At 41.5% G+C, this 24,523-nt stretch overlaps 1 protein-coding gene across 1 annotated transcript in view; it reads left to right on the forward strand.

The window, feature by feature from the left end:
• The first annotated feature begins 22,485 nt into the window (after window positions 1-22,485).
• Window positions 22,486-24,523, forward strand: part of LOC126212797 (uncharacterized) — a 67,838-nt gene continuing 65,800 nt past the window's right edge. The window contains exons 1-2 of the mRNA XM_049940198.1: window positions 22,486-22,556; window positions 22,680-22,827. The gene's annotated coding sequence lies outside the window, so the exon portion shown is untranslated. The remainder of the gene's footprint in view (window positions 22,557-22,679; window positions 22,828-24,523) is intronic.

Here is a 24,523-nt window from a genome sequence, read left to right on the forward strand (position 1 = left end):
ATTATAAGAGATGAGTGGGCACCACACCACAGTAACAACATTTGTAATTGCTCTCTAAAACTACTGTGGTGTACAACAAAAATTGGAATCGGTAACTAGAACTGACATTCTATATAGGTCCATTCTAGTTCTCAATTGCCATATATGCTAAAAAAACGATCTAATTAATGAATCATCAAATGGCTGGAATCGGTATATAGAACTGACCTATGTTGTTGTTGTTGTTGTGGTCTTCAGTCCAGAGACTGGTTTGATGCAGCTCTCCATGCTACTCTATCCTGTGCAAGCTTCTTCATCTCCCAGTACCTACTGCAACCGACATACTTCTGAATCTGCTTAGTGTATTCATCTCTTGGTCTCCCTCTACGATTTTTAGCCCCACACTTCCCTCAGATACTAAACTTGTGATCTCTTGATGCCTCAGAACGTTTCCTACTAGCCGATCCCTTCTTCTAGTCATGTTGTACCATAAATTCCTCTTCTCCCCAATTCTGTTCAGGACCTCATTAGTTATGTAACCTACCCAACTAATTTTCAGCTTTCTTCTGTAGCACCACATATCGAAAGCTTCTGTTCTGTTCTTGTCTAAACTAGTTATTATCCATGTTTGACTCCCATACATGGCTACACTTCATTTCTTCAGAAACGCTTTCCTTGCCATTGCCAGTCTACATTTTGTATCCTCCCTATTTCGACAGTCTTCAGTTACTTTGCTTCCCAAATAGCAAAACTCATTTACTATTTTAAGTGTCTCATTTTCTAATCTAATTCCCTCAGTATCACCTGATTAAATTCGACTACAGTCCATTATCCTCGTGTTGCTTTTGTTGGTATTCGTATTATATCACCTTTCAAGACACTGTCCATACCGTTAAACTGATCTTCCAGGTCCTTTGCTGTCTTTTGACAGGATTACAATGTCCTCAGCGAATCTCAAAATTTTGTTTTCTTCTCCATGGATTTTAATTCCTACTACAAATTTCTCTTTTGTTTCCTGTACTACTTGCTCAGTACACAAATTGAACAACATCAGAGCTATGCTGTAACCCAGTCTTACTCCCTTCTCAACCACTGCTTCCCTTTCATTCCCCTTGACTCTTATAACTGCCATCTGGTTTCTGTACAAATTGTAAATAGCCTTTTGCTCCCTGTATTTGAGCCCTGCCACCTTTAGAATTTGAAAGAGAGTATTCGGGTCAACATAGTCAAAAGCTTTTTCTAAGTCTACAAATGCTAGAAAAGTAGATTTACCTTTCCTTACTCTATCTTCTAAGACTTATCTAAGTCAGAGGGTCAGTATTGCCTCATGTGTTCCAATATTTCTACGGAATCCAAACTGATCTTCCCAAGTTTGGCTTCTACCAGTTTTTCCATTCGTCTATAAAGAATTTGCGTTAGTATTTTGCAACCGTGACTTATTAAACTGATAGTTCGGTAATTTTCGCATCTGTCAATACCTGCTTTCTTTGGGATTGGAATTATTATATTCTTCTCGAAGTCTGAGGGTATTTCGCCTCTCTCATACATCTTGCTAACCAGATGCTAGAGTTTCGTCAGGGCTGATTCTCCCAAGGCTGTCACCAGTTCTAATGTAATGTTGTCTACTCTGGGGCCTATTTCGACTTGGTCTTTCAGTGCTCTGTCAAATTCTTCATCCAGTATCGTATGTCCCATGTCAGCTTCATCATATATATGTGTGGGCTGCAAAACTCTGAGTTTGTGCTAGTCACAGTTTTGCAGTCCTCGTCTGTCGCACGGACTTTCTCCCCTATCACTGCCAGCTTTTCTATATTGCAAACTGGGAAACATAGCACAAGTGTACCTTCAAGTATTGATCTTTTAAAGCGTTGCAAATTGGAGCACATAACAACTTCTGAAATGGTCGGCTGTGCTATTCTGTGGGTAAAAGACAGACTCGTAAAAGATTCCCCAGTCGCCAGGAAACGTAATGTTACAACCAGCCAGCATCATAACAGGGCATTTACCGGTACTTATTTGGGATCTAGACTGGTATGATCACAAAACGTATAAATATATGACTTAATTCTTGCTGTCGAGAGTGTGAGACAATCTCCCTCATGTCACCCTTGCAGGTCTAGATATACATACACCTGTATAACCAAGTGTCGTAACATAAAACTAAATGTTGAATCTCTAATTAAGAACACTAGTAACCTACATAAGAGAATAACAATTACTTAATAAATAATGATGAAAGCAATTTCTTATTAAACAGTAACCTTGAGCTCACAAAAATACTTTGCACGAATGAGGTTCCAACATGTCACATGGTCCCCCTTGTGTTTCGTGCAGTAGAACGAACGACTTTACAAGAGGTCAACAGCTCTATTTGCTTTTCTCGTGTTACTGCTTTCTACTGCGCATGTGCGCCGGGTACATCGCGAGTGGATGGTGTAACAGGTCTACACGAAGCAGCCTGCAGTCACAGATATGCACACTTGGAGCGCTGACGCATAGATATACGCTTTATGCGCATCGTGTAGTAGGGTCCAAAGACTGACCCTACAACCTGAGCTGAACTGTCCGCCATGTTCTTCCCACACGAGTTCTGTGAGTTTTCCTCTTCTTCTTCGTGCTCTACTTCCAGAAGACAAAACTTCCTGTATGCCTCCCAGCATTCTTCGTCAGAAGAGTCCTGTGTATAGTGATCTTCACTTCTCTTAGACTGCCAAATTTGCATTCTTTTATGATTTTTCTGGTTGGTCTCTAGGAGTTTGCGAAGTGGTTACAGCTGCAACATCCACATTCTCCATCATTCTACTACCAGTACTAGTTGCATGAGAGACACTTTTTCCGGATGAGACTATAATCTGTCTTCTTTTCGTGTGACCTTTATCCCCAGGAATGTTGAGAGTTTCCTCTCTTTGAAGAAAGAGCAGAAATGAATTGTTCAGATCGTCTTGTTGCACCTCTCTGTGTCTGATACTTTCAAGAAATGGTTCAGCACTACAGAGGAATGTCGCAAACTTCCTAAAGCCACTTTGGAGGTTACTTTATACATTTGACTGCATCACATAAAGAGTCCTTTTCAGCAGATCAGGACACTGTGTTTAGGAAGAACAGCACACTTCATTCCTTCAAGTGTTTGCTTCCGCTCACAGTACCTGCCGCCATGCAACTTTCATGGGATGAAAAGTTACATCTAAACGTTGAGTGAGATGGGTCGACTTTTGTGGAAGACACGTGAAATTATTGCCATTTTCTCTACACGTCTGGAAAATTTGGATGTTCAAATGGGTAGAGGGATTGGCAGCAATCACAAGCTTTTTTCCTTCCAGTTTCTTCAGCTTGGACAGCAGTATGGTCTCAGATCAGTCATTCTATGTCACTGCATCAAACCATCCTGAACTAGAATGATTGTAGGACGAGGAATTCCGTCTTATGCAAGACACCTTTTCGGTTTCGTTTTACCCAGACGTTTTCTGTGCTATCTTCAGTGGCTTATTTTATTTTATTACTGTAAAATTGTCGTTACATATTAGCATTTAGAGAAACGTTTGGTACAAAACATTTATAATTGTGAATGAATAACTGTTGTAAAATATTATACATCATTTGTTTACAGTTCACAGTTGAGATATGTAGTAACGACCTGACACACTTATGTTGTTTATTACATTATGTCTGAAGTTCTAGTTATAGCGTAATTGGCAAAAGAGTGGATGTATGCATTAGTTTACATACCTTACATGAAGCTATTGGGTATTTATGTTAGTAGCTAGTCTGCTACACACTCTACAACTTTTCATCTGCAAACAGCAAAACGGGAATCGGCAGTAAAGCTGCAAGTAATGAATATGATGAGTAGGGGCGCTATGAGTATAGTGTGGGACAATAAGTTGAAAAAGTGGGTCTCACGGGAGGCGTGTCAGAGAAAAGTCCTTGCAGTCGCAATATCCTCTGTGTCCTAGGTGGCTCAGATGGATAGAGCGTCTGCCATGTAAGCAGGTGGTCCCGGGTTCGAGTCCCAGTCGGGGCACACTGTTTCAACTGTCCCCGTTGACTTATATCAACGCCTGTACGCAGCTACGGGTATTCATTTCATTGTAATTTCATTCTAATGAGCTGCATGGTCACCGATGGTATCTGTTCTATCGGATATGTTCAAATGAACAGATACCTTCTTCATATATATAAAACCTTCTTTGTCACAATTGAAGATCTATACAAATAACACTCACACCAAAACCACTCATGAGAAAAAAATACACCCATTCTCTCTCTCTCTCTCTCTTTCTTTCTCTTTCTCTCTCTCTCTCTCTCTCTCTCTCTCTCTCTCTCTGCCACAGTGCTGAACACACACACACACACACACACACACACACACACACACACACACACACACCCGCGCACGCACACACACACAAACAAAACATCAAAAACGCCAAATACACTTCAGACTTGGACGCATCACCCAGACAAACACGCCACGAAACAAATGAATACTACAAAGCTACAACAACACGTAATGGCGGCGAAAACTCTACCCATGTTGTAAGCTGGCTATGATTTCGCACCTTACAAGCACTCGTCTACATACTTTGCCCTGATCTTCAACCACAATTAGGTATCATTTGATAGGTTGTACATGGTATATATGAATATTAAAGAAGACTGACATTGTCACGTATGCCTAGTAAATAACTGTTAACGCTTTTGCATGAAAGGTGATCGAATGTGTTTATTATCAAAACAGCGTAATGAATGATTATTGCCTATACTAGTAGAGGTTGGAATGCCAGTGGAGATGAAACGGCAGACGCAACTCGAGCGCTGGGTGGAAAGAAAGACCGCATAAAGGTGCTGGTTCTGCTTGACACAGGAAGTGCCAAGACGGACAGTCTGGACTCCTGGGTGCGGAAACACAATACAGCGGCGGCTGGCCAGTCGTGTAGCTAGGCCAGAAGGATTATACTTTGGAAACGATGAAAATCTTGGATGCAGCTGAGAGGAACGAGGAAGTGTCACCTCGGAAATCACGCAGGCTGGGTTATTTTCGCGGATTTTACTCAGAAGCGTACCATTTCCTAGCAAAATTTCTGCACTGGATGACAAAAGACTAAAATACGATTGGTCGGCGTACAGAAGAATCTGTAGAGAGGGTGGGGAGCCGAGCCTTGCTGGGGAGCCAACGGTGGAGAGAAGAGGACTTCCGTTTTCGAACGCCCTTGCGTGACGTTCGCTCAGTGTCAGCTTTGTTGCTACAGGCCGGCTTGCTGTCTTTGCTCTCAGGAGAGTTTACAGTTAGAAGGGTTAGGCACTGTACTGTTTCGAACCTATATGATTCTGGACTCGGCCTCCGGGTTGGAAGTCGCCACTGAGCACGTAGCGTTCAGTGATTGAGAGCATTTCTTCTGTATACACTTACATCGAGGCGTTATTTGAACTCCACCCTTGTGGCTGGGAGTTCGCGTCTCTCGTCTGTAGAACACAGACAGGAGAAGACAGTATTAGAGTATATTAGTCAGAGGACTGCCTTCTGCTGTCCTAGTGTTTGAAATAGTTTTATTTTGTGGCTGGAGTTCTTCCATCATCGTAGACATGTACGAGAACTATCATTCCAACGAATCGGATGCAGTACATACGATGATAATGCTAATTGCTTCAGGTTATTAGGGTCATGGTAGTTTATTTCCACTGAGGTTCCACACCTCCGTAGATTATCTTCTAGTGTTTGGTACGAAGATGATGTCAGTCATTTCACGTTATTTATGTTAGATCACGTGGCCATAAAAATGGGCAGAGTTGGGCAATTGATCATCAATTTTTAGTCAGGAAATATAGACAATTGTATTATAAGGGGTTGTTTTTTAATCTACAATAAATGTAAAATGAGAAACAACGTTTATCATTTAGTAGTATTAGTTGCTTTAACCATTCATTTATGATGAGGTTGTAATTTATATGTTAAAGAACATTAAGAGCTCCTAAGATCTGCTTCAGGATGTAGTCAGACAGGGCCAAATCATCATTTTAATGTTCAATATTTTCCGTTGCGCACATCAATTTTACACCCACCTGGAGTAACATCAAGGAATGTTTGAAAATCCGTAGAAGTATGTGTTGTCAAACGACCAAAAGTCACAGAAATCAGTGTATTCACCTTGTCAAAAATATATGATAAAATACTACAACATCAAAGCCGTAGGGTACACACAAAAATGTGATATATTCTCATTTCCGTTCGTAAATGCATAATAAACAGAAAAATAAAAATTATGCTTTGCTGTTAGCGGATGACGAGCTGTAGATTGTGTAGCAGACTTGCTACCAACATAAGTACCCAACAGCTTCATGTAAGGTATCTAAACTAATGCATACATCCACTCTTTTGCCAATTAAGGTACAACTTGAACTTTAAACATAATGTAATAAACAACATACAGTGCTTCATGTCGTTAATACGTATCTCAACTGTGAACTGTAAACAAATCATGTATAATATTTTACAACAGTTATTCATTCACAATTTTAAAAGTTTTGTACCAAACATTTCTCTAAATGTTAATATGTAACACCAATTTTACAGTAAAAAATAAAATAAGCCACTGAAGATAGCACAAAAGGTGCTGAAAGTTGATGGGTAAAGCGAAACCGAAAAGGTGTCTTGCACAAGGGGGAATTCCTCGTCCTATTTTCATAGCAAGCACGGACATAAGAAGAACTGCAACACCACAAGTTGATTATAATGACTGTACCTGCATCCCTTTGGACCTCTCTCCATCCGTGTGTTCCACAGCTGCCTAGACTTGAAGTCAACATAGGGCGGCAAAAGTTACTCTGCTGCACTGCCACACATCATAATGGAGCAACTAAATTTAGAAAAGTACAAATTCTTTCCGGGTATTTTGCACCTCGGCGACAAATAACCTTGCTTTTACCAGGATCATCTATGAGATTCGTCTCATCGAAATTCCAGATGTGTGACTATGTCTTATCTGTCGCTACCGGTCAGATTTTCAATGTATTTACCGGACACAGTTTCATCAACTGCTGCCCTGCTGTATTTGATGTTGGCGCCAAATCTTTCAGTCAGTTGAGGATGTCATTGAAGGAAGTCTTTTGTCTAATTTTTCCGTGGTATGTTGTTGGAAAATGCTTTCACTTTACACTACGTTCTATCCAGATAAGTTTTACTACATAATGCAGATCAGCAGAATTTAGGGGGAAGCCGTGATCACTCATCATTTCTATATACGATATAAACGCATTCTCCTCATCTTCATTAACAACCTGCTTCATTCCTGGGGTGTTTTGGTGTTTTTTGTTTAAGCTTGTTAAAAATCGCACATCTTGGGATTTTGAAGTGATTTGCAGTCTTTCTGCTGGAAAGTGTACCACTTTCCAGGCATTGATCTAACTGTTAGGATGAATAATCGATGTATTGACATGATCCTGGTTTCATTTTGTATTCACGAACCATATCTATGAGAAATAATACAAAAATATAACTAAAAACATTTCATAGAAATGAGTGGGGCTACTTTGCTCCATTTTATGAGTGGTGCAAAGTAGCTCCACAATTGTTGAAATTATATCCTAACTTATTTATTTTTGAATAAGAGAAAAACAAACGCAACCACATAATCAGACTAGGTAAATTTTAATTCAGCATTAAATTCTACAAGAAATGGTTGTATACTTACCCATTCAGTAATAAAATTTTTTTCTGCTAGAGACGACTTTCCAAACGCAACTTTCAGTTTGATAAAAAATACTTCAACTCCATGGCTTCCACTCAGCAAATTAACACAAAATGGCAAATCCAGAAAGTACTGAAAGGAAGACTGTGATGCCATCTAAAGATTGAAAGATGAAAGGTATTGATTTTAGTTGAAGACTTCCCCTCCAGAGGAGTTTGAAAGTTTTTTTCATTTCTGGAGCAAAGTGACCACCATAGGAGCAATGTAGCCTCAGTTTACGGTACTATTTAAGATTCCCATATTTCAGCATTGTGAAAGATACCTTCACACAGTGCATAAATATTGCGTACTGCTGATATTGTATGCCGACAATATAGTCCGCCAACATTGCGGCCACACGAGTAGTTGCAGGCGCATTTACAGGACACCCTTGTCCGGCGATACATATCTGGGCCACAAATGTTTGCCAGGGCCCACACTACTGCCACGGAGCGCGCGACTGCGAGCCGCTGGGATGGAGCGCACCTTGCTCGCGCTTGCGTTTTACAAGCAGTGAACTGAGAAATAAAAGAGAAATCGGTCAGTACAAATACCTTCTTTTTTTAAAGTAAGCGGAACACTTTAGAAAACGTAACCCGTGAACTGATACATACCGTTTCAAAGTCCCACCAAAATTTCGCCACGAAAGTGGGTAAAAAATACGCGAGAAACTGGTCATGTGCGAGTGGGCCTCGGACACCGAGGGTTCCGTACAAAATTTAATTATATATATGTAGCCAGTCCATATGTATCGCGAAGTAAGAATCTCGACGGTTTCTGCCTGCTATCAGCATTGATGCTGACAAGGTATCGGTCCCAGGAGTTCAAGAATTTCGAGAATGACTTAATTTCAAGCCTGAAGTCGGATAAAAAACGACAAAACATGTTTTTTCATGTTATATAATTAGAAATTAATACTTTTCGGACTTTTTCTTTACTTTTACTGTGAAACCTTGCCCGCTGGCACGAGTTCACGACCCTACGTCAACAGGAAACAGCCTGTAGGTTTCGGTGAAGCTGGGATTGTTTCCAGCTACAGTCCTGCAGGACTGTTTGTTGCTGTGCGTTTCGTTGTAGTTGTGCTGTGTCGTGCTGTGCTGCGTTCGCGTGTCTTAATTTAGAAAGTGCGTCGAGAGGCCATCCCTGGACCGACACGAGGTTTTTCTTGTTCCCCGTCGACTCCTAAAAACCGACAATTCGCAGCTGTGAACGAAAAATGGTGGACATTGTACTAGAGTGCTGTGACTCGGTGCAGGAGAAGAAAGGCCTACTCTACACAGTCTCAACTGAGGGCTGCTACGCGTGCGGGAAAGTACACAGCCGAGGAGGTTTCCCGAACCTCGTCTGGGCGAATCACCTACTGGATTCGAAAGAAAACGTAACTGGTGCTATATTATTATAATTTTAAAAATTTTCAGTATTTTCCCATGTTGTTGTTGTTGTTGTGGTCTTCAGTCCTGAGACTGGTTTGATTCAGCTCTCCATGCTACTCTATCCTGTGCAAGGTTCTTCATCTCCCAGTACCTACTGCAACCTACATCCTTCTGAATCTGCTTAGTGTATTCATCTCTTGGCCTCACTCTACGATTTTTACCCTCCACGCTGCCCTCCAATGCTAAACTGGTGATCCCTTGATAACTCAGAACATGTCCTACAAACCGGTCCCTTCTTCTAGTCAAGTTGTGCCACAAGCTTCTCTTCTCCCCAACTCTATTCAATACCTCCTCATTAGTTATGTGATCTACCCATCTAATCTTCAGCATTCTTCTGTGGCACCACATTTCAAAAGCTTCTATTCTGTTCTTGTCTAAAGTATTTATAGTCCACGTTTCACTTCCATACATGGCTAAACTCTATACAAATACTTTCAGAAAAGACTTCCTGACATTTAAATCTATACTCGATGTTAACAAATTTCTCTTCTTGAGAAACGCTTTCCTTGCCATTGCCAGTCTACATTTGATATGCTCTCTACTTCGACAATCATCAGTTATTTTGCTCCCCAAATTACAAAACTCCTTTACTACTTTAACTGTCTCATTCCCTAATCTAACTCGCTCAGCATCACCCGACTTAATTCGACTACATTCCGTGATCCTCGTTTTGCTTTTATTAATGTTCATCTTATACCCTCCTTTCAAGACACTGTCCATTCCGTTCAAGTGCTCTTCCAAGTCCTTTGCTGTCTCTGACAGAATTACAATGTCATCGTCGAACCTCAAAGTTTTTATTTCTTCTCCATGGATTTTAATACCTACTCCGAACTTTTCTTTTATTTCCTTTACTGCTTGCTCAATATACAGATTGAATAACATCGGGGAGAGGCTACAACCCTGTCTCACTCCCTTCCCAACCACTGCTTACCTTTCATGCCCCTCGACTCTTATAACTGCCATCTGGTTTCTGTACAAATTGTAAATAGCCTTCCGCTCCCTGGATTTTACCCCTGCCACCTTCAGAATTTGAAAGCGAGTATTCCAATCAACATTGTCTAAAGCTTTCAGTTTTGAATAACATCATTTTTCAATAACATAATTTTTCAGTAACACGTGCTCTATTGTTCCTAAAGCCAGCTCAGTTCAACGTGCAGGGGATTACTGTACACGCAACGTAGGTCTGACGTGTCGCACGCCGGGATGGGAGTGAACGTACAGGAGTCTCCCGTTCCTCCAGTCCCAGTATTCCTCACGTGAAGTAGCGAACTGCAGTGCACGTACGTACCGTTAAATTTTTACTGGTAATGTACTCTCAGTTCTGTCCAGCTATCTGACGAATGTACGTGCTTTCACTTAAGACAAGGCGTGATGAAGTCATGCATGAAAGAAACGATTTCAATATGCAGGACATTCGAAACACTCTGGAGGAGTTCTACAGCTAACGGGAGCTTTTGCCAGTTTTGCGAGAGAAGATTGTGCTGTAACTGCGACCGGGACGGTCGCGGGGTAGCAATGACGAAAAGCGCAGAGAGGCCCGCGAACAACAACACAACAGAAGAGGACGGACACGACCGACGAAGGACAGAACGAATACAACAAGATCGAACAACGGAGTCACAAGGAAACAAACACGCCCACCTGTACACAGAACAAGGAAGTAAACTGTCCAACGAGAGGCGAGGTGTCAACCGACGTACGCGAGATTAGACTGACTGGCTGAGCTTTCCTTTTTCTTTTTTTTTTTTTTCTTTCATTGATTTTCAATTCCCCCCGAAAGGGGCGGGCTGGCAGCAGCTTACTACGCTGCTCTACAGCCTACAGACTTTTTTGAAGAAGAAAGAAACAAGGAAAAACAGGCGATAAAATGGTGATTTTAAGTGTAAAATGGCGTAAAAATGCGGAAAGTAAAAACAGAAAGCATAAGGGGGTTGGCAATGTTGTTAAAATACACAGGAATCAGACAAGTAACATAGTAGTCACACAATTAAAAAACATGGCGACAGTCTGGTTTCTGTTCGCAAGAGGTAAAAAAAGCACGCCCAGCGACAGTATGATGGCTGTTCGCTACACTTCCCAAAAGACACAACACGGAGCACTCACTGGAAAAACACACCGTAAAACACTGCACGAAAATGGCGGCACAAAGATGGCACCCCTGATCCAAGGCAGTTGGGGGGGGGACACCTGGAGTAGGGGGAAAAACAAGGAGGGAGGAGAGGAAAAAACGAAAAGGGGGGGAACCAAGGAGGGAGAGGACTAATAAAGGGTGGAGAAGGGCAGACGCCAGAGGGAATGAGAGGAGGCAGAGGGGGGGGGGGAATGTAAAAGGACTCGAGGGACAGAAGGGGGCAAAGACAAAGGTGGGGAAGAAAGAGGATGGAAGGGGGGGAGAGGGAGCCCGGGAAAAGGGCAGAGGAAAGGAGGGGGAGTGAGGATCAGAGTTGATAGGAGGGATAAATGGAGGGAGAGAGGGCATCATCCGGGAGGGGGAGTTGATGGAAGCCACCTTGGGAAAGGAGATGTAGCTGGCTGAGCGAGAGGCAGGCGCTTACGTGCTCTATCGGGGGCGCCGCTATTGGCCGCTGGGACCACGTGTTCCGCTGTGGCGCCCTCACACTAAAGGTGGGCTAGGATGCGTGCGCCGCCACAGCTTAAGCTGGGTTCACACTAGCAAGTCGCTTGCAGAAGTTATTGCTGCAAGTTATTGCTAGCTGCTTGCAGCTGTGTTTACACAGCAGCGCAAGAATTAAGCAAGATCTTCCGCAAGTTCTTTGGCAAGAAACTTGCGTCAACAACTTGCTGACGCTGTTCACATATGATTTCAGTACCACTGCGAGTGTCAGCCGAAGTGTAAAATGACAAGTAGGCGGGTGAGATATGCTGCTGCTCTTGTAATTGTAATGCAAAGCGTGAAAAAGAAAAGAGAAGTATTTGGGTTAGAGAGTAGATAATGAGAAGATCGCAAAATGGTGCCTGTAATAACCTTTTGCAAGAACTTAGTATCGAGAGCTCGGATACTTTTGCAGAATGTCCTCAAATGATCTGGAGTATTTGTTGATGTTAATAGTGCACGTCATATCAAAACGAGACACAAACTTCGGAACTGCTATTTCAGCAAAGGAACGTTTGCTAGTCACTCTACGATTTATAGCTACCGGTGAGCTACGAATAAAATAGGCATTTCATTTATTTATGTGAAACACTCAACCAAAAAAAGTTTGAATTTTGAAATCTTTTCTTTGTAGAAGACTCACACAAGTCCCTAATGTACTTGTTTCATATTCCCGTCAGCACGATTTCTCTGATTGTACCCGATGTATGTAGAGCCTTTTTCAACGTCTTGAAAAGCGTAAATTATTTGAAGGTATGTGAAAACACAACAATGAAATTAAATTTTTATTCAAATAAACTGCAATTTACAGAATGATATGCTTATAAAAATGTTTTTTTTTTTCTAATTATCATAAAATGGAAAGTGACAAGCTAAGTAAATAGAACATGTAATAGTGACACATCGTCTTTTTCTAGACTCCTAAAACAACAAGCGAGTGGATGCAGGTGGCAAAGGGGTTGTCTCTTCAAGTTATGCTACTTTCTCTGTACTTTTATAGATGTGTCGAATATTAACGAGATTTCATTTAATGCGCTCATCTTCCTCACTCTATCCTTAAAGTCTCGGTTATGCACGTTCCGTATTTCGGGGCAGCTCTCCACGGCTTCAATAAAATGTTCTGTATCCTCCTTCATCCATTCCTGTTTCTCCTCCATTTCTGCAATTTGTTTGCATATAATACGTTAGATGGTTGCATAAAATTGAGTCACCACATCAAGTAAAATGTCAAATATGAGTGTTATGCAGACGACACACTTACTATAACTTGCGCTTCCTACTTGCAGGAAATAAAAATAAATCGTAAAAGCTGCAAGTTACTTGCAGATGCTTCTCGCGTGGTGTTCACACTGGAAGCGGAAAACGTGCAGCAAGTCACTTCCGCAATAAACTGCTACGGTCGCAAGTCGACTTGGCGATATGTTTAGACTCGCAAATCTCGCGGCAAGTTCCTCTGCGCAAGTAAATTGATGCAACAGCTTGCTGGTGTAAACCGAGAATTGCGGCGCCATGGTGCAGAGACCTCTATGGCTCTTCGACGTCCATGACGTCTGGCGCGGATTCAAATGCCGCTGCGCGCGGTACCAGAGATTGGATGCAAATGGAGACGTAGTTCCCTCGCAAAAGTTTTGAAACCGGTGGGTTTTGTTTGGCGCCGAGAGCGCAATAAATGATCTGGAGCGTCGTGACATTGTGCCTCGGCATTACAGCCTCCTGGTACAGGTGAAAAACGGCAGGCGGGGTGCCAGTGAAGTGTGCTACTTGAACGAGTCTCTGACAGGTAACGACACGACGTTCGTCAAATACTAGCGAGCAGAAGGTGTCACAGGTACGGCCGTCGATATTTTTTAAAATATCAGGAATCCGATATCCCTCCCAGAGGACACCGGGACAGCCCGTGTGTTCCGTCCGAGTCGAGAGCTTTGCCGACAGTAGCGTAGCTACTGGCAGGGTCACCCGGGGAGACATTCTATCTCGACAGAGGAGCCAGATAGAGTGTGTCCCACAACATAGGGCCGGGAAGGCAATTTCTCTAAAGCAGTAAACCCGATACGAGTCCTTGTCCTCCGAGTAGGGAGTTGGGCAAGCGGCTAAGATCCCCTTCCCGTACAAAAACCCTGTTCAGTAAACTCAAAGTAAGGAAGCCACACTGATATGTGGACAACGACACAGCACTGTTAAAGGGGAAGGCAAAGGCAAATGGAAAACGGAAAACGATATGTTTATTGGAACCTGGAATGTAAGGTCTTTATACAGGGTGGGGAGGACACTGCCAGAACAGCTCGATAAAACCGAGACACGCATAGCTACCCTACAGGAAATGTGACAGAATGGACACAGAGTGCTCAATATGGGAAGCTGGATATTTTTCTACCTCGATCCCGAGAGCGATTGTGAATTCGCTACAGCCTTCGCAGTAAGACAAAAATTTACACATATAATGGGTGGATTTACTGGAATAACATCTAGAATATCACAAATGAGATTGAAGACCCAATACGCAAACTACTCATTGACCAATGTATGTGCACCTACAGAACTAGGAGATTACCAGAACAAAGACACATGTCACGAGAACTTTGAGAGTACCTATGACAGATGCCCTGGGCTTGATGTTAAAATTATTATTGGACACCTCAACGCACATATTGTAAAAGATTATTATTGTCCAGCAATAGGAAAGCATAACTTCCATGGATACACAAATGGTAATGGGCACAGAGTTGTCCAGTTTGCACTACCACATAGCGTGGCTGCGGGTAGCACTAAGTTCCCACACAAAAGGATCCATAAAACAACATGATGCAACCCTGATCAGCATACCCTCAAGCAAAACGATCATGTAATTATTTATGGCAAGTATTTCTCAAACTTACTAGATGTACATACCTATGGAGGAGTTAATGTGGATTCAGGCCATCATCTTGTAATTGCAAAACAAAGACCTCGAATATCTAATGCGAGGAAAGTCAGAGGAATGTCTCAAAGAAAGTATATGGTATAAAAGGAAAAACTGAAATGATTGCAAAAACGTACTCTGAGAAGGTTACTGGGAAACGTGTGGTATACACTCCTAACGTAAGTGATACTCTGGATCAGGAATGGAATGCTCGCAGGGATGCAGAAGAAGTGCTAGGGAAAGAAGGAAAACAACCAAAAAATTCCTGGTTTGATGAAGACTGTAAAAGAATAAGTAATGAGAAAAACTCGGTTGATAGGAAAATGCTAGATAAATCGTATAGATGTATAGCGGAAAGAAATTATCAAGATAAAAGGAAGGAAGAGAAGCAATTGGGTCAGAAGAAGAAGAGGGAATGGAAAACAAAGCAGACTGAAGAACTGGAGACAGCTGAAAAAAAAAATGATGTCGAAAATTCTGTCAGACAATTGACAGTGAAAGAAGAACATTTAAGCTGCATGTTAATAAATGAAAAAGTAAAAATAGAGAATTATTAACTGATGACCAAGAGATATTGGAACACCAGGTTGAATATTTTAGTGAACTGTTGGATGCTCCAGAGCAGCCAGTAGAAGATGGTGAGGCCACACACTTCCCCCCCCCCTCTCTCTCTCTCTCAAGGAGAAAAGAAAAAATTAGCCTGACTGAAGAACACTAAGGCACCATGGACTGATAATATAGCACCAGCATTATTGAAAGCCAGAGGAGCTGAGTTAAATCTCAGGGTATACAAGATTTTGTGCCTTATCTGGCAAAAGAAAGAGTTGTCAGAAGAATGGAATGTAGCGATAGTGTGTTTGATACACAAGAAAGGTGGTATATGTAAATGCAGTAGCTACAGAGGCGTAATACTCCTAAATATTACATATAAAATATTGTAAAATATCTTGTTTGGTAGACTCCCACTAATAGCAGAAAACATTATTGGACATTATTAATGTGAATTCACACCAGGAAAGTCAACTCTGAACAAGATTTTTACTCTCCACAAATACTAGAAAAGACCGACGAATTTAATGTTGGTGTGCACCATCTTTTCATTGATTTCAAATCTTCATAAGACACAATAAACAGGGCATAAACTTTATGAGGCAATGCGAGAATTTCGGGTGCCGAAGAGGTTGGCGTATTTGATAGGCGTTACCCTAAGGCACCCACAGTGTACTGTGTGAGTTCAGTAAAGGCCATCACCCCGGTTTCCCACATCAACTGGGCTAAGGCAAAGTGATGGTCTTCCCTGCCTGCTCTTCAATCTGGCACTTGCAAAAGTGGTGTGTCAATTGGGTATCCAAGCAAGAGGTACTATCTGCTATAACTCTGTACAATTGTTGGGATAAGCAGATGATTTGGACCAAATAAGTAGAACATTTAGAGACTTAGAAAGTCCCTTCTCAGCTCTAAGACTGAGGGCAGAGAAGATGGGCCTGAAAATTAATGAAGGATGTATAATGGTACAAATCAACCTTTACAGCCCACAGTAACCTTCGATGGTCTGACTTTTGAGTGAGTGAGACGTTTCAGTTATCTGAGAGCAAAGACAGAAGCAAATGCCAGCACTTTGACAGAAATTAAGGCTCGCATACATGCTTCAAATCGATGTTATTTTGGAATGCTGTGACATTTTAAATTCAAGCTTCTATCACGAGAGACTTAGTGCCGATTCTACAAAATGCTGATACACCTAGAAACGTGGACGACTGCAAAGCAGGGTGGAGGTAGACTGACATCATACGAAAGGAGAGTACATTGAGGAGAGCCTTTGACCCTGTGTATGAAAATGGGAGTTGGAGAATGCAAAGGAATGATGAGCTTTATGTCTGCTGTAAGGAGGACGGTGTGGTCAAGTTCATAAATTTGTGGAGATTGAGATGGGCTGGACATGTAATACGACACAGTGAGACAGATCCTGCAAGGAAAGCCTGCTGCAGTGAACCTGGAGGAAGAAGAGCAAGAGGACGGCGAAGGCTGAGATGGAGTGATGAAGTTGGAGAAGACACTGCCCGCGTTGCTTGCCATAACTAGAGGTCTGCAGCGCAATCCAGAGAGGAATGGCAGAAAATTATCTAGGAGGCCAAGTCCCTACCTGGGATGTAGTGCCAATGTAAGGAAAGGGAATCCGATATATCGATATTTTGTAACGGTATAGTTATAGGACGTCGATGTATAGAAGAAATTATCGATATGTCGACAGGAAATATATCGACATACCAGCCAAAAAGTACTTGCTGCACATTCTAAATATACTGCCAGCTTTAGAGCTGTATATTTAAGATTTGATGTATTATTAGATATTCTGTACATTATGAAGTTAGCAGCATTCCCCTTAGAGCAAGACCTGAAGGGAAAACGGTGCATGTTCATGCTTGGTAACAACCACTTTGCTAACAATGTTCAAAAAAATGGTTCAAATGGCTCTGAGCACTATGGTACTTAACAGCTATGGTCATCAGTCCCCTAGAACTTAGAACTACTTAAACCTAACTAACCTAAGGACATCACACAACACACAGTCATCATGAGGCAGAGAAAATCCCTGACCCCGCCGGGAATCGAACCCGGGCGCGGGAAGCGAGAACGCTACCGCACGACCACGAGCTGCAGACTGCTAACAATGTTAACTGCAGGTAAGTGGCACAATAAAAGGTGCCTGATGAGTCTGTCGTTCGGTTTTGAAACATACCTGATTTGTCTGGAACACTTCATGTCGACTTCCTTGTTTTTTTTTTTTTTTTTTTTTTTTTTTTCTTTTCTGCAAAGGCCAGCGGCCCAACAGTTGTACTGTCAAATTTGCGTGGTGAAGCTGGAGGTTGCACTTTCTGTTGGCAGCAACGTCAACATTTCGTCTCACACGTCCTGCTCACCGCAAAGACCAAACTTGTAATTTAGATTTTTGTTCATTAATTTCAACAATTGTTTTTGAAGAATGTCGATAAGATGAAATGATATATAAGTTGCGTTAAAAATTGTTTTTTAACTGAACTGGTGTACTATTTCTTTATGTCGGACATCTTGTTATTCCATTCACACCGTCCCCTATAGGACTTCTTCTTTGTGCCGTCTGTATTTGCTTCACACAGTCAAAGAGAAAGACTGGAGGGGTGAAAGCTCAAAAAGTAGTAGGACTATTTCACAGCGTGAATGTGAAATTATGTTCTACTAGTATTTCAACTAACAACTTCAAATATTTACCGGAAATTGTGAAAAAATAATATAAACTAATAATATCGGCATTTGATGTTGCAATTTCGATATCAATATATCGATGAAGAAAAATTTCGCCGACTATAAAGCCCGGTCCACACGCAACGATGTGTCTGCGCAGACATCGGCGCAGATGTCTGTACATGCAAAAGATCGCTGCAAATGTGGTGTGTTCACACGACACAAACCCCAATCCACTACTCGCCCGCCATCTGTCGGTGTAGAAAAGAAATATCAGTGGCAAGCGACTACGCTCCCCACATACGTCAAAAATTTAATTCAGTTATTTTGAAATATAGAAATGGAGGAAGTTCTGTTGTGGTCTGTGTTCGCAAATTGTGTTGCAAAAAAACATTCAGACCAACCGCAGGAAACAGAGAAAGCGGTCAAAATGGTGTAGACAGTGGCTGCCAAAGCGAAAGCAGTTTTCTCACGTAAATGTACTGCGAGATTTGCACGGCGAACCTTAAGAAAGCCAAGCAGATCAAAATACCATAACGTTGGCTGGTATACTTGATCTACTCCTACACCAGATCTTCTAGATTTCTGAACTTTGGATAACTCTTTTCGGTAAACAGTTCGCAACGCATTTTTTTTTTTTTTTACTGTTTCTCTGTTTGCCGAGGCGTCAACTGCCCGCAGTTTTTCAATTAGAGCATTGTATGGTGCTGTTTTTTTGTCGCGGTCACTATATTCTTCACTTTTAATCTTCCACGAACATGGGTGGTTTCTATATACTTCAATGAATTCACTAACAAACTCTCGAGAACACTGACGAGTATCGGCCATTTGAATGCCCTGTGCGCACAAATACAAACACTAGACTGAGCAAACAGCTGTTTCGCGCCAGATTTGCGGCCATCTCCTGTCCACACGCTCCAACTTGTATGCGCAGACATGGTTTGAGCCCACAGATTTGAGAGGTTTCGCTCAAACCTCCAACTCCAACTCGCAGGTTTGCACACACCTCAGGTCGGTGCAAATCTTCTGTCCACACGCAACGATCTGTCTGCGCAGATGTGATGTGCGCAGACAGATCGTTGCGTGTGGACGGGCCTTACGGTACAATTTAAAAAATATCGATATATCGATATGTTATCAACAGCCGTAGTTAAAGGTGTTATTTTGCAAAAACAGACATAATGTCTTAAGGGATAACAGCAATCAGTGATTTTATAATGTTACTTAAAGTCCGCCTTGATTCCAATCAAGACGGACTTTAAGTAACACTATAAAGGTGTTATTCCCAGTGATCTCCATACTACTGGTTATGCCGTAGGATAACGTCAGAGGGCTTGATTATTGGTAGCGTAGGATCGGCAAGCAACCACACCTCCGGTTTTGGGTGAAGTCAACTGCAGATAATTTATCGTGGACAAATGAACTCCACTGATTCCGAAAAATGGTTTGCAGGTATGGTAGTTCCTAATATTCCACCCAATTCTGTAGTGGTGATGGGTAATGCGGCATACCCATCGAAGTTGACAGAGCGCCTAATAAATAAGGTCTCAGGATCACGATGTTAGAGTGGTTTCGAGACAGAAAAATAAAATGCAACGACTGAGAAAGGCCGAATTGTTAACTGAAATAAAATGAAACAAACCAGCCTAGGCCATGGATAAAATCGCTGAGAGCAGAGGCTGTTTGCTGCCCTGTAACTGCGATCTAAATCCTATAGAATTGGAATGGGCCAAAATAAAACACGGTTTCAGGAGAAAAATGTCACTGGTGACATGTAGAAGGAAAAACTGCAGAATCTTGTTAAGGCTGCCCTCTTTTTAGATACTGCACAGAACTGGCGAGGTTACTGTGGAAAGGTGCAGCAGCTGAAGCAAGACTATAATTATAGAATGATGGAAATGACTACTGACGAAGTTATCATCAATACCACACTCTCAAGAAATGACGATGATCTTGAATCATGCACAGATGACAATGATTTTAAGTGAACATCCTATTGACCATTCTTTCGGCATAGTTTCTGCTAGGATATGTTTAATAAATGCAATGTGCAAACGTTCCAAAAATGAGATTTTGTCTACCGATTTATAGTGCCGTGAACTTTACATTCATCTACTTTCATTTTTCATTGTTTCAGGTTAATAAATAATACGTAAGTTGTGGATGAAAGTCTTGTGCATGAATACGTCTTAATAGTCCCCCCCCCCCTCCCCCTGATGGACAACACAGGAAACCCTCGTCAGCTACGTGCAAGTCCACCATGGGAACCGTGTTCGGTGCATCCAGTGTTAATACTGGCAGTCATCAGAAAAATGAAAGTATATAAATGAATCCTAAATGTTTTTTATCGAATTGTTGTACTGTTTCTTTCAGGGTAGCAGTTAAAATTACGGTCCTGAAGCCAATACGTAAGTTGTGGATGAAAGTCTTGTGCATGAATACGTCTTAATAGTCCCCCCCCCCCTCCCTCTGATGGACAACACAGGAAACCCTCGTCAGCTACGTGCAAGTCCACCATGGGAACCGTGTTCGGTGCATCCAGTGTTAATACTGGCAGTCATCAGAAAAATGAAAGTATATAAATGAATCCTAAATGTTTTTTATCGAATTGTTGTACTGTTTCTTTCAGGGTAGCAGTTAAAATTACAGTCCTGAAGCCAATCGATCTATTTTGTCAACAAATACAGCATCCAAAAAAAATTGTAATGTTTACACAAGGTGAGGCTCAACAGCCATACGATATTATATAAAAGGCATTTTAACCATCAGCTGTTTATTTGTCCCATTAGTCATCTACCAGTTTCGATTACCAGTCATCATCTAGCACGTAGGGTACAATAGATTAGTTAAAAGTATCCCATATTCGTTTGAAGCTGAACAATATTGAAATTATCCAGTGTAATTGGTGCAAACAATTTGTCATAGAATACCGACAGTCATATCTTATGCCAAACAGACAGACATCGTGTTAATGTATACGACCCCGCTTCTGACACCAATGTTAATGTATACGGGCAGGGAAGGGGGGACTGGGTAGTTACGTATGCCTAGTGGGCATCCAGGGCTGCCGTTAAAAGACAAAACAGGAAATTAGGTACAATAAAGAGGATATATTTCAAGGTACAGCGTACAAGGGGCGCGCCTAGGGTCGCAAGTTGCCAGGTTCAGGCCAGTCTAGGAGGTCTGACAATTAATTGAAACAGGCAACGGAAGGGGAAGCGGTTCAAGTTAATGTACGTTGATGGCCGGTCATGAAAAGCAGAGCCAGAGGCTCTGCCTTCCAAAAAGACGTATGTTCTGCTCGACGTCTGGATTACAAGAGAGAGAGGCAGCTGTGTTCCGCACCGCAGAACACTCCACCATCCACAAACGTGACCTGTATTCCAAGCACGCTATTGGCTAAAACCAATGGCGTGAATTCGCTAGCAGTTTCAGCAAGGCGTCTCTTGTCAGTAGCTTTGCCGGCCGCGGTGGTCTAGCGGTTTGATGTGTCGGCAGCTGGGCCAACACCTTGTAGATAGAGGTGGCTTAAAGGGCACGCGAGACTAACGCAGACGGGCGTGAAGTACTGGAACAGGATACGTAATTAATGCTATGAAGAAAAGAATGGAGCTTCTCATATACTTAGCTTTAATGTATTCTTGTACATCTCTATGGTGAACACAAGTGAGACTCTAATTACAATCACTGTAAGGCTAATGGCGCCTTGCTAGTTCATAGCCATGAACTTAGATGAAAGCTATTCTGTCTCTCGGCTAATGAGAGAGAAAGGCTTCGTACGTCTAATCGCTAGCTCTGTCGTCCGTACAACTGGGCTCAGTTCGAGTCAGTCTCTCGAGACCTGCCTTGTGGTGGCGCTAGGTTTGCGATCACACAGTGGCGACACGCGGGTCCGACATGTACTACAGGACCGCGGCCGATTTAAGCTACCACCTAGGACGTGTGGTGTCTGGCTGTGACACCACACGGTTCTAGGCGCTCAGTCCGGAACCGCGGGACTGCTACGGTCGCAGGTTCGAATCCTGCCTCGGGCATGGATGTGTGTGATGTCCTTAGGTTAGTTAGGTTTAAGTAGTTCTAAGTTCTAGGGGACTGATGACCACAGATGTTAAGTCCCATAGTGCTCAGAGCCATTTGAACCATTTTGTCAGTAGCTTTAACTGGACAGAAATGCCTCGGTTTCGAAAGACAAGAGACTAGTGTTACGTAGGCACAGCGTTAAGTTGCTCTAGGAGTAAACTTGTAAAGATTTGACTGGGCCTTCGAAATAAATTTTTTAAACCAATTCTTTAAAATATTCCTTGACTGGCCGCCACCATGTACAATCACAGGAGAAACTAGTCTGCTGTACCCTCTCTCATGGATAATGGTTAATATCCGAAACCGGTAGTTGACTAATGGGGCAAACAAGCAGCTGAAGGTTAAAATGCATCTTATAAACAAAATGTATGGTTTTTTGCCAACCCACGCATGAACAAATAATGCGTGACTTGGAATCTTCTGCATGTACTGCATAGTGGTTCGATGTAGATGAAACTAGATTTTAAAATTATTTCCCGCGTTGTTATTGACCTGTTTGGCAGAATAACCGGTAGATGGTTCTGCAGTGTGCGCAATTGGACTTGTTATCGATCTGATCCGTCTGTTGTTGCCGGACACGAGTCAAGACAATTGGGCGTTGACAGGTGACGAAATACTTGTTGATGCTGTTTTATTTACATTTCACGTTGGCATCGAAATATGGCTTTTGTTTAATGTTGCTTATGTCAGTATGGGCTGTAATGGATTTTACGACTTCATGTTCACAGTTGCACACCACCAATTAACGGCGCCCTTGCAGCCGTTTCTTAGTTGAGTATATATGCTTCGCTGACACTCTGAGCATGAAAATTTGAGTTGGAAATCGCCAACACGTCTTAAATCAACTGTCAGAAGAAAGACAAACTTATATTCCAGGTTAGCAAAGCTAAACACTGTCAAAATATGGCGGTTGGTGATCGTTAGTAAAAAAAACATAAATTTCTTTACGTTAGTAGTTAAACTTCACGTATGCAAATCTAAGGCAGATTCTTGAAGATTTCCAACCCTCGGTGTGTGGCGGACCGTATTGAAATTCAGTTAACGCCTCTGCCACTTCGAGGCAACACTTTTACCGGTATTTCCAACTGTATAATGTAGTTTGGCAACAGATAGTTTGATCCTGTACCAGAAACTGTTTTAGTGCAAATGTTGCCTGTTTGTTTACACTTGTATGTGATATGATAACATAATACCGTTTGAGTAGATATTTGTGACTAACCATTTTGATTTTTCGCCATTTCTATTCTTGATCAGATTTTGACATTATGTTAAAAACTTCAACCATTACTGTGACTCCTGTATTATTTCTTTAGTGTTCTTAGACAAATACAAGATTTTATTTTGGGTGGTTACACACTACGTTGCAGTTTGTCATGTGTGCAATCAGTTATCACACAAAAAAATCAGGACATCTGAATGAGTGATTTAGTACTTATTCATTTAAATTTCTTTTTGTTTGTTGTAAACATATGGTGACTTTTGAAAACATCAAATTGTTTACAAAGGTATGGTACATATAAAATTTTTGTGTACAAAGTTTTAATACATAACATATATATTTACATAGATTAATCGATAATATATACAGCTTAGATTTCTTTCGGTGAATACAGACATTTATTTACAAGGAAATTTTTAATTTTGTTTCAAAGGGAGTGTCAATGTGTGCTCTATGGATTCCGGCAATTTGTTTCACCAGATATATGGACAGAAACTGTATTTATTTCTTGTTTTGTGGTTATGTACAGCATGACATTTGGGTGTGTCATCCTGTTAGACAGTTGGCTGTGTAAGTACAACGTGCTGCTCATTTTCTGTTGTAAAATGTGGCACAGTTTTCCCTCTGAAGATTACCATCCAAGTACAAAATAATATATTTAAAGTCTTCATTGTTTGTACTTGAATTCCACAAATATTTCCTACACATCTGTGGCATGAATTGCTTTCTTTGAACTGCAGTAACTGTGATTTTGTTCTATTGCCTTTTAGGCCCTTGTTACTAAAATATTTACTAGTCACTTCTTTTGTCCTGTGTGTTGAATGTTATATCCTCCTCATTCTCACCATAAAGCAGCAGAGAGACTCGTCAGCATAAGTAATTATATGTGACTTAGAAGTTTGTACAATACCATCTACACACCCCTGGTGCAAGCACCCTGCATTACTGTTTCACTCGTAGACTAAATGTTAATTTTTTTTATATATATATATATTTTATTTTTTTATATAATTTATATTTGTACAGTATTTATGTCATTTTAGGTATGTAGACAGGAGTTCCTGAGATGAGTGTTTGATATTACACGCCCTCAGTTTCTACAACAGAAGTGCACAGTCCACCAGATAGAAAGCCTTTGTGAGATCTAAAAATGTGTCTACAGTAGTAGAAATGAGAAGATAGATTATTCCCCTGATACGAGATCTTTAAATACACTTCAGTGATAAGAAACTCTTTTATGCCACGTCATAACGGCTTTGTTTTAAATTTTTTAAGTACCTCAGAAGTCAGTTATAAGTTTCGATACCTGTGTAAAGAGGCCTGTTGTCTGTGCTGTGTCTTGCCAGTGATTGT

This window comes from Schistocerca nitens, chromosome 11 (assembly GCF_023898315.1).
Source record: "Schistocerca nitens isolate TAMUIC-IGC-003100 chromosome 11, iqSchNite1.1, whole genome shotgun sequence".
NCBI classification, from domain to species: domain Eukaryota; kingdom Metazoa; phylum Arthropoda; class Insecta; order Orthoptera; family Acrididae; genus Schistocerca; species Schistocerca nitens.